This window comes from Sycon ciliatum, chromosome 9 (genome assembly GCF_964019385.1).
Source record: "Sycon ciliatum chromosome 9, ocSycCili1.1, whole genome shotgun sequence".
Lineage (NCBI taxonomy): Eukaryota > Metazoa > Porifera > Calcarea > Leucosolenida > Sycettidae > Sycon > Sycon ciliatum.
Window position 1 is genome coordinate 11796553 of NC_088651.1, and position 11038 is coordinate 11807590.

At 47.1% G+C, this 11038-nt stretch overlaps 2 long non-coding RNA genes across 2 annotated transcripts; one reads left to right on the top strand and one right to left on the bottom strand.

Annotated features, from left to right (window-relative positions):
- Positions 1-2005: 2005 nt before the first annotated feature.
- LOC135824982 (uncharacterized) lies at positions 2006-4524 on the top strand. Its single transcript, XR_010554995.1, has 4 exons — positions 2006-2048; positions 2688-2774; positions 3161-3261; positions 3610-4524. It is a non-coding gene; the product is annotated as an uncharacterized LOC135824982 (long non-coding RNA).
- A 1069-nt stretch (positions 4525-5593) lies between these two features.
- LOC135824824 (uncharacterized) lies at positions 5594-8433 on the bottom strand. Its single transcript, XR_010554950.1, has 3 exons — positions 8103-8433; positions 7189-7279; positions 5594-6288 (listed from the first exon to the last, which is right to left on the bottom strand). It is a non-coding gene; the product is annotated as an uncharacterized LOC135824824 (long non-coding RNA).
- Positions 8434-11038: the final 2605 nt, after the last annotated feature.

An 11038-nucleotide genomic window follows, 5' to 3' on the forward strand; every position in this document is an offset into this window, starting at 1 on the left:
TCGCCATAGACATAGCAGGCGCGTTTGACCGGGTTTCGCACCCTGGGCTCCTCTGCAAGCTCCGAGGCTATGGCATTGGTGGGCAACTGCTGGCCTGGTTAACATCGTACCTCCAGAACCGGAAGCTGTAAGCTGTTGTTGGGGGACAGACCTCTACCCCCTCTACCATCCGGTCAGGCGTCCCTCAGGGCAGCATCCTAGGGCCCACATTGTTTCTAGTATACATAAACGACGCCGAAGATCAGCTGCCTGCCAGCGTCTCCATTGCCGTGTATGCTGATGATACTACGTTATACACGCCTGTCATGCCTGGACAGACCACAGTGGCCGCCGCAGCTGCACGTCAGACAGGCGGAAACCAGCTGGAAGCCTGGGGAAGTACTTGGAGGGTTACCTTTGAGCCCTCTAAGTCACAGCTGATGTCTGTGACCAGGAAGCTGGCCCCTCCAGACTTCCCCCCTGTCCACTTCCTTGGCACCCCTGTTCCTGTCAGCAGCCAGTTGAAGCTCCTTGGGGTGGTGTTCGACGAGAAGCTCAACTTCAGCGCACACTTTGGATCTTTCCGGCCAACCAGTTATCTGTATCTAGCTTCTTAGCACATAGCAATCATTAATTTTGTAGTGTGAGAGTGAACATAGCTGTGAGTAGGCCATGGCTACCCAGAGCAGAACACCCAGTACGATTTCTCAACGGATGGCCCAAAAACCAAACCAACGTCACCGTCGGAGGGAGTTCAAAAGAAGAGAAGCGAATCTGCTGACTCCTATAACCTTGGTAAGATCAACGACCTGCTTCTGGAAATCCGTAGCGAGCAGACGAACTCCAGGGAGAGCATGGAGGCCATCGTCCAGCAAATTGGTTCGAAAATGCAAGGCATCATGGCGGAAAACTTGAAGATGGAAAAGACAATCGACAGCTTGGAGAACCGTCTGTCCTCGCTTGAAGTACGGTACGGAACTCTGACCCCAGACTCCGTACAGTCTACACCAGCCTGGACTGTCATGGAACCGCCCGCAGACAAAGTCGTTGACTTCGCTGCAGTGGTGCAGGAGGAAGTCGACAAGCAACAGCGCAAGAACAGCATTTTTTTTTTTTTACTAAGGCCACAGCTTCCAATCATGACGTGCAAAGCAGCGGTGCAGCATCGCAGGCATGAATCGTGGACGTGGTGACGGGGTCTGATGTGCTCCACCGACCTAGGGTCTCGCATCATTGTACGTGGCCTTCCTGAGGCAGATAATGAGCAACTCTTGCAGCAATGCAGCAAGACCCTCCACGTGGAACCATCCCTCATCCAAGTTGTTGAGAGGATTGGAGAACCTCTCAAGACTGTCACGCCCGGTGCAGCTGGGGCCGCCGCTGCACGTGGATATCGCCCAGTACGAGTACAACTGAGAACTGCGGGTTCGAAATCTGACATATACAAGCGCCGCTTCGATTTGAAACCTGATGATGGAGCTCCTCTGTATGTCGCAGTCCGTGCGCCAAGCCCTTGAGTAGCCTGTTTTTTATTTGCAACCGCGGGAAAAATCGAGGTGCAAAAAGATGACGACGACACAATTGTTTTGTTGGGAATTTGCAACCTTATTTGGATCTGAACTGGCGTGTGCTGGAGGAATCCTTGTTCATAACTTGGTTTGCTGCTGAGGTATGTCCCTTTGTCACCTATGTCACTTTAGCTGAGGTTCGTTGCGCCCAACTGTAGACCATGAAGACCTGTGTTTGCACTACATATTTTTTCGTCGTAATCGTACCATCAACTTGCTTGTCGTGCTGGAGTGGATAGCATATAGCGGACACTCTCGGCTTATGCTCTAAGCCAAAGGTAGATATATTTGGGTTTGGATTCCCAAAGCACATCCCAATCAGGCTATGCAAAATGGAGCGGTCCACAATTTCGTGGAGGTATGTCGAATTGTGTGGAATTTTGCACTAAAGTAATTGTGCTTGAACAGGGACGTTTTGGCTGCTTATTTTCCTTGGGCACCTCTACATTGCAAACTAGTCCCCTTGCTGTTTTGTCTTCGACATCTATACGGAATTTCTATGTAAGTCGTGTGATTGGGGCCCAGATTTTAATCAAAATCCAGCAGTATTCCTGGCTGCTGATCTAGTTTGCTAAAGTTCTGGCTGAAGGTAGTCTGTGGAACAGTTTCTTTTGTATGTACCATGGTAGGACGTTCATTACATAATTATAGATGGAGTACATAGTCAAAGAAACTTTTTATATAGTTTAGCACAACCGCACAGAAGTGCAGGTCCTGAAAGAAAAGCAAGTGCTGGAGACGCAGGGTCCGCAGCATGTGCGAATGCATTGTGAGAGCATGTGTCTTCGAATTCAGCATCACACACATATACACACTCACACACGCGCGCATGCGTGCACACACACACACACACACACACACACATACAAACACGTATCACACACACACACACACACGCACACACACCATTGGACCATTGGACGCCCATCGCCGGAGGCGATGATAAAGATGCTACAGCAGAAGCCATAGAAGCACACACGCACACACACACACACACACACACAGACACGCGCGCGTCATCTGGCGCGGGCTGGGTGTTGCATGCTGAACATTCTGTACTTGCAGCCTTTTCTTGATCATGTGTGATAGTTGTGTCACAGGTTTTTGCCGTATTTTCTGGATTCTCTGTGCTTTCTGTAGATGGTCTTGCGCGCTCGTCATCAACAGCACTAGGTCCAGTGGGCCAATCAGGCTGAATGGCATCATCCAGCTGTGACTGGGGTGTAGGTAAGTGTCTCTGCGTGCTCTGGTGGTCGACTTGTGGCTTCTGGCCTTCAATCATTGTTCTTGCACGGGACCTCAGCCTGCCTCGCATACCCTGTGGTTCACTTGTGTCGGCAGGCTGTGATGCACAGTGGAATCCTTGATGTGGCACTCGGTCTATGTTGTTGCACGCGACGATATTGCCACTGATGGGCTTTGGTGTGATGCTCTGAATAGATGTACATGTACCATGAAAGCCTCTTGATTGGTCTCCGTAGTACATTCGCCTGCCTGGCTCGTTTTTGTCGATATTATCCACTGTTGCAATGGAGAACTTTGCGTGAGGTATCTCACTGTTCATTCCGAGCTCTGATTTCTTATCAATGATGGTCTTTTGATATTGCTTGTAGGAGTCGCCACCTGCTGTTGCGCCGACTCGAGCTAGTACTCGCATGAGCTCGCTGGAATTGCTATGTGCATCCACAAAGTCCGAAAGAACAAGCTGGAAAGGGTAAGTGCATGCTGGTGTGCTTGCATGCATCATGCATGATAGAACAAACAAGCACCGGATCATCTTTGCACGGTGGTTGGATGCTTGACTTCCTTCTGACTCCGATTGGCCGTACATCATCAGCCAAATGTTTCCCCACAACTCACTGTCCACACTATCCACCACTGCGTCCAGCTTCATTTCCGACAGTGAAATTAGGTCGTTATGCTCTTTGTGCTTGAATTCTTGTGCTTGACTTTTGATTTATGAGTGCATTGCAGCCGACAGCTCTGATACGAAGGATGATGGGCCACTGGGTTGGCTTGTGTGCTGTGTGTGCTGGGTTTCATTTTGTGCTCTGTGTTTCAGGGTCTGGGATCGTGCAACGGCGAGGGAATTGTATAAGCACAGAACTGTGTCACACCCTGTACGATACAGGAGCGTACCTCGTTTCTTACTGGTACCATATGACCCATGACTGAGATGAGCGCCAAGCTTCGAAATAAGGCTGGACAGTAGCCACCGGTTGTTGCAGTCGCTGGATGGTGAAGAAATCAGCAGCCGTTGCCAGAAGAAGAGAACGGTTCTCGAGGAATGCAAGACAGACAAATCTTGCTGTTGCCAGCAATGCAGACTCCTCGGGTGAGGTGCATTGGTGCATTTCGTCTGTTATACTCTGCACCAGGCTCTCCAGCTTGAAGTCAGTAGTCTGACTGTCCACCATATCCAGTTGGCCTTTATAACAGGCTAGGCAAAAAGCACTATCCGCGGTGACCGTAAGACCACGCTCAGTGTGCAGCTGACGCTGAACTGCTCCGACGTTCGGACATTTACGCTTAACACCCCTTATTTGTGCGCCACACATGGTGCATGTGGGCCTGTTGCTGTCATGTAGCTGCATGTTATGCCGGTTGCAGAGACCCGCTGGCTGATCGTTTGCGTTTACTTTCACGTTAACCTCTTTAGCACGACGCTACCTGAGCGCGCCCCACGACAACACCTGTAAAAGTCGCATTTTCCCATGAAAGTACTAGCTGCTCAAGGATCGATAACTTTCCCTTGGACGAATTCCACGATCTTGAGCTTCCTGGAAAGGTCTTGAGACGAGTGACAAACTGGTGTCAAACCTAGCTCGGAGCGAAACCAAAACCCCGTGCTACAGTCTGGCAAACTTCATCCACGCGCTCGACAGACTTGAGCACGGCCAAGACTAACCAAGCTCAAATATTTAGCTGCCATTTCGGTCTCCTTGCTCGTATCGAGCTCAAATGTTTTGTGAGGACTCACGGGATCCATTACCAGCATTTGAATCTTGTTTCCATGGCAGCAGGTAGCGCACAAATGATCCATGATGGAAAATACGCGTTCTGCAGACTGCGCAAAAAAATCGAGTTGAAATTTGCCGTGTCGAGTCGCATATCTCAACAACCGGTAGTCGCATCGCTTCGGCGATTGTTTCTATCGCCAGCTGAGAGTTTTCTCTCGCAGATACATGTTTCGATTGTGAGAATCGACCAAGTATTGAGTGAGTTACGATAGTTTGAACAAGTCACTATGGACTCAACACGGACCCCACGACTATGAGATGCAGGTTCACTGTACAGTGTACAGCGCGCGTCGTACTGAGTAGTAGTAGTAGTAGTAGTAGTAGTAGTAGTAGTAGTAGTAGTAGTAGTAGTAGTAGTAGTAGTAGTAGTAGTAGTAGTAGTAGTAGTAGTAGTAGTAGTAGTAGTAGTAGTAGTAGTAGTAGTAGTAGTAGTAGTAGTAGTAGTAGTAGTAGTAGTAGTAGTAGTAGTAGTAGTAGTAGTAGTAGTAGTAGTAGTAGTAGTAGTAGTAGTAGTAGTAGTAGTAGTAGTAGTAGTAGTAGTAGTAGTAGTAGTAGTAGTAGTAGTAGTAGTAGTAGTAGTAGTAGTAGTAGTAGTAGTAGTAGTAGTAGTAGTAGTAGTAGTAGTGGTAGTAGTAGTAGTAGTAGTAGTAGTATTTATTATTTGACTAGGGGAGTCCCAACAGGCATGGCCTTGTTACAGCAGTCCTTTCCCAAACGACCAATCCCGATATAACAGATTTCGAGGGTTTTTTTTGCCGGGAAACGTTCTCAAGCTTGAGAAATTTCGAATTTGTCTAGTTTTGGGGTATGTATGAAATAGGGTTATCGGCCTGGTCGAGCAGTGAAGGCTTATTCCACATCCCTTGAATTATTTCATATGAAAGGTTATCAGTTTGGCAATGCCCTGCCGCCAGGAGAATGCAAACAACGCGATAGAATGCGTCCCGGGTGGTAGGGATCATTTTTCTAAGTGCTAGAAAATAGCCGACATCGATGCGAAAGTCGGCCTCAAAGTCGACATGGACGTCTTGAACAGGTGAGATCTTTCAATATATCAATGGAGAACACCCTAAAGAATATATGTATAGTGTTTCTAAGCTTCTAACCCTTGTGTGCTCAAGTGAAAATTGAACATATTTGGACGTGAATATATCACCACACAAAACCTGATACTGTAGTACATTTATCATTCAATGGGTATACAGTATACAACCACCATACAAACACGAGCAGGAGAATGAATGGACAGGAGAAGAGTTGGTTACCCATTGCTGTTCAACAAAGAGAAGCACATACTAAAAGTTGAATTGGATTAAAAGGTATTTACAATTCACAATTACATGTATCACTTTCTGCGAAGTAATACTTGCGGCGAGGAAATGCCTGTCGCGCACTGTCGCAAGCAGTTGTAGGGCCACTGTCCAAGAAGTTGGCAAAAGCATAACTCTTGCCAAGCGCGTTGTACAGTTCACTAGGCTGGGTGCACGTGAGGGTACTACGCACTGCACTTAGATGCCGCAGAAACAAAACAGATTGTGAATCGTCTGTCGCGATTGCAGCTCATCGCAGGTGTTGCATGTTGCGCATTGTGGAAAGCAGTTCATGTATTGGGAATTGAGCTTCAGTAATAACAGAAAGAGGATCCCAGAGGATGACTGACACCGCTGACAAACACTCTTCTGTGCAAAGTTTTGATGACGATGCTTGATTGAGACGTTAACCTGCAATGGAAAATAAACAGCAGATGATACTGATTATATATAATATTATATTAGGTACGGATTATACCATGAGTATGAGGGGTATACGGCGAATATTTTCGAGAGTGCGTTAGGACGAGGGACAATTGGGGGATTCGGTATACACAGAGTGCGAATGGTATAATCCATTTGCATGGTACTTTCCTATATACAGAGCGTGACCAGCACGAAAGCTTAGCTCGCATTCGACGGGGCTCAACGGGACGCAACGTAAGGATTGACGGGAACCGACGAAACGGTTATGACGCCGACAGACAGCGTCCAATGTGAACACCAGGAACGGGAACGCAACCGTTCTACCCTACAGATTGGGAAGCGAGGGGAAGAGTTGGATCAGTTCAACTTTTCAGACCGTAGACGGGGACGCAAGCGTACAAAACAACTGCATTCGAGTGTGAACAGGGGATGTGTCGTGCGCTGACCCCTCCCGATGCGCACAACAGCACACTTAGGTTTTTTAACATTTGAAACACGGTCAACACTACGCTTCCCATGATAACTCGCCGAATGGCTAGCACAACTGATTCAAATTTTAGGAAGATAAGATTTCGTGTCACTTCTTGAAAATTGCAATAGCTGCTACATGTCGTGTCATACTACATGTTGTGTCTTACGAATCGTACAAGATTTTACAGCTCACCCCGGCCGTCCCAACAGGCCCTTACGTCCCATACTGTCAGCGTTACGTCGAATGTGAACTAGGCTTAAAGTTTCCTTATTCTCGAAGTGACCCATGTGAACCGAGCAGGATATATCGCTGAATATATCCCGCTTAGAACGGCCGCTGATTGGCAAATGGTGTTATATTTGAAACGAGTTCTATATCACTCAACTTTATATCACAAATGCTGGCGCACTTACATGAGGAAGGGACGGATCCATACACGTGCACACATCAAATACTCTGCCAACAGCCAGTCAGCGATGATTACAAATATACAGTGCAGCAACCCTGGACAGCAAGAGAGAATGTCCACACCAGAGAGCCTGAAAATGAAGTTATACTCTGATGAACGATTCGCATACAAGAATATTGGTGACCAAAGTGAGAACAAGTCTAGATCACTCAATTAGACAGAACAATCTTGAGTGTACACTTACACGAGAAAAAGGACGAATCCATAGGCGTGCATACAATGCATACATGTCATGTTGAATACGCCGCCAGCATCAAGGCGGTGGGAACTACAACTGCATGCATACAGTGCAGCAGCCCTAGGGAACATCTCACTAAATGTAGAAGATATGGCGGGCAGATGATTACGGCTATAGAACAGATGTCATTTTATGGTGCATGCCATTACAAGAACCAGCATTTTTATGGAACGGATGGTACCAATACGGCGAAATGTCTACGGATTCAAGATAAATCACAACAGACTTAAGCAAGAACATGGTAAAACTGAGCAATGGACTGGCACATTCAAGACTGATTCATATTTCATGAACGCAATGCGCACAGGCGACCAAACAAGTAACTCAACTCAAGATCAAGTCAACTTTCTCGCCGCAAACGGCCGTTGTGACGTGTTTCCCTTACGCAAAGCGAAGTGTGAATGAGGCTTTACTCTACATATCCAAAACTGTAAACCAGTGAAGACTACAGCTTAGAAGACGGTATTATAATGTTGTGCATTGTACTTGCCAAATGTGTGTGATACTCTATGTAACATACATGTAGATAGGGCCAAGCAAGCACAGCAAGTTCTGAATTTTAGGTATTTGGAGCTCGTGAACAGATAAGATTTGTCTTGTAAGTGATAGGTATTGCTTACCTCTATATGTTGCCGCCTTCGTGCTGGCCGAAAACGCTGCGTGCTCTGGCGATAATTCGGCTTGAAATTAGGTGCATAAAAATGCCATTTTCAGCTTCGTTCACAACATTTTCGATATACGTCTCCTCTACGAAACTTCACTAAAAATATATCTGCCGAAAGAGCGTCCCGTCAAGAATACATGGTGTGAAATAAAACGAGGTGGTGCAAAGTAAAACGACGTAGGCCATGTAAAACGGCTTCCATCTCTCAGAACCAATTTAGGACAGTTCTCAAATTTGAGAACATTTTTTCGCTTTCGCGGCAAAAATCAGTCAAGAATCTGTTATATCGGGATGAGTGGGAGAGGTCTTTTTTTTGCGCGTCTGGGGAAGGACTGCAGGGAACCCTTGGTGAATCTTTGTGAGGTGAGCAAAAGTACCAGTACGACGGCCGTGGGGCATGCAACTCATGTGCGTCGTACTAGTACGACGCTCGCGCGCTTCTCGGCCAGCTCTACTGCTTGTAATCATGGTAAACTGTGACATGCCGTGGCAAATCACAACCATCTACTGAGCAGTCTGGTATTGTTATTATTATTATTTATTCTTCTTTTACTAGGGAATTCCCAACAGGCGTCAGCGCCTTTTTACAGGGAACCCTAGGTATAATTTGATGGATGAGCGAAATTCAGCTGGTGAACTGGACATGCGGCAAGCCGGTGGAAGTGTATTCCACCTGGCAGCGCCCAAATAAGAAATTGCACTAAAGCCATATCGGGTGTTAGCGGGGGGCAGAACAAGAGCAGCAGAGACTTGGCCACGGGTGGTGGCTGCAGTGCGAGCACCATGGGCGCGCAAGGTAAAGCGGTCTCGCAGAAGAGGACTAGCAAGTCCATTCAGGCAGCGGTAAACAAATACGTAGGTTTTGAAGTTGAGGCGTTTCTCAAGGGCGTACAAGTTAGTATGACTGTATAGAAGAGTGGTGGGAGTCATTCTATCCAACGAAAATATTCTCTTTAATGCTACGCGGCTGGCAGTAAGAAGCTTGTCATATAGGGCTTGTGATAAGCAATGAATATATGCAGTGCTGCCAAACTCAAATGTGGACTGAATGATCGATAAATAGAAAAGTCGTTTGCCAAAAATGCTGATATTCTGCTTTGCGTGGACAAATGCTCCAACCTTCCTATTGACATTTGCACATACTGCTGTTGCGGGTGCTGGTGCCGGTGCTGCAACATGCTGTGCAGGCATGCACGTTGTCAGTGACAGGCAATAGGGAGGTTCCGGAGTACGATTTTTCGTACCAAAATCCGTGGAGGCTCTACGGATTTTTTATACGTCGTTTTCGAGCAGTGAAAAGTTCCGGGGTACGGAACTTATGTGTTTGCCGTCATTGCCTAGGTTACGATCGCAAACACGTCACATTCCCGCGCTATGCCTTTTTATTTTGAAAATTTGTACCGAAATCAAAACTTCCCGCGAAAAATCGATGTTTCTCGTACCAAATTTGTACGCGAAAAATCTTTCTGCACCCGATGACGCAAAATCTCCATACGAAGCATGGTTCGTATGAAAGCCAGTCCACACGGATTCTCGTGCCGAAAAATCGTATGGAGCGCGCCTGGAAAAAATCCGTAGCGCCCATACGGATTTTGGCACGGAAAATCGTACCCCGGAACCTGTCTATTGGCTCTGCTGAATGATTTATGAGCCTTTTCATGCATTTCTTGCAGATACATGCATTTCGTGGTATTGTAGGGTGATGTGCATATTCCCAGCATTGCGTGGTATCGGGGTGGGCATATCTGCCATCAAGGGGAACATCTTGGCAGGCGAGTACACATGGTCCGCATTGCCTGTCAGGATGCAGTTTCGAGCCCTGGCTTTGGCGGCCCATTTGGACTTGGTCACAGTGCGGACACTCCTGGCCTATAGCAACACCATCTGTCCGCCCATTCGCGTAGTTTTATCAGAGATAGAGCCTTGCAAAATAAGACGGCCCACAATCTCCTGCGACGTATTTACGAAATGGGAAATTGAGAAGAGAAACAAAAAGGCACCGGAACGACTTGAGAGTCGAATATCGAGGTGCACTTTCGAAAAATGTGTTCATCGCTCACCCTTATAACACCATAACGGCGCAAAAGCAATCGATATAGGAGGATAAGCCTGTATTCTCGAGGTAACCAATAGTCGAAAATTGAGAATAATTCGGTATGTCACTAAATTCGTCTTCAAATTTCCCGCGGTTGCAAATAAAAGTGCAACTTTTAGACGACTTTTTTGAACTTGGCGCACGGACTGTGTCGGGCATGATCTGACTCGCAAGCAGCAACAAGACAGACGGTCACATGTAGCAACGTACAAGGAACTGCGCCGGCGAGGCATCAAGTGCTCTCTGCCGTTCATTCTCATGGAGGGTCGACCGATCTCTGACCAAGAAGTCCAACGGCTCCTGTCGGATTCAACAGATTAACCAGCGTTCTGTTAGGCTCAATATGTCCACATCGTTCTCTTCTAGGAGCGCTGTGATGTCGGCTTGTTGTGCAAAATACTCCGGCAGTTAACATTTCCAACTACAAGACACGGGCTATTTACTGGCAACTTACTAGTGTAGTATCCCTGCCCGACCAATACGGAAGTAGTACGGAACCATTATGGAGCTTTGCCTGATGTATTTAGAAAAGCGATCCTGTCAGCTTTTCTATTATTGTGTTCACATGGCAGAAACAACGACATCGCTATGCTACGTAAGTTTCTACGTAAGGTGCTCGGTATTTCACTTAGGCTACGTAAGTCTCTACGTAAGGTGCTCGGTATTAGATCTACCAACGCGTGGTAGCCGTGTGCTGTGCACGTGCACGGCAGACATTGTGTTCAGTGCATGCATGCAGTCCGCGGATCCGTGTTCGGATGTGCATGCGCGAGGAACTTCCTTCTTTGGAACTGCTT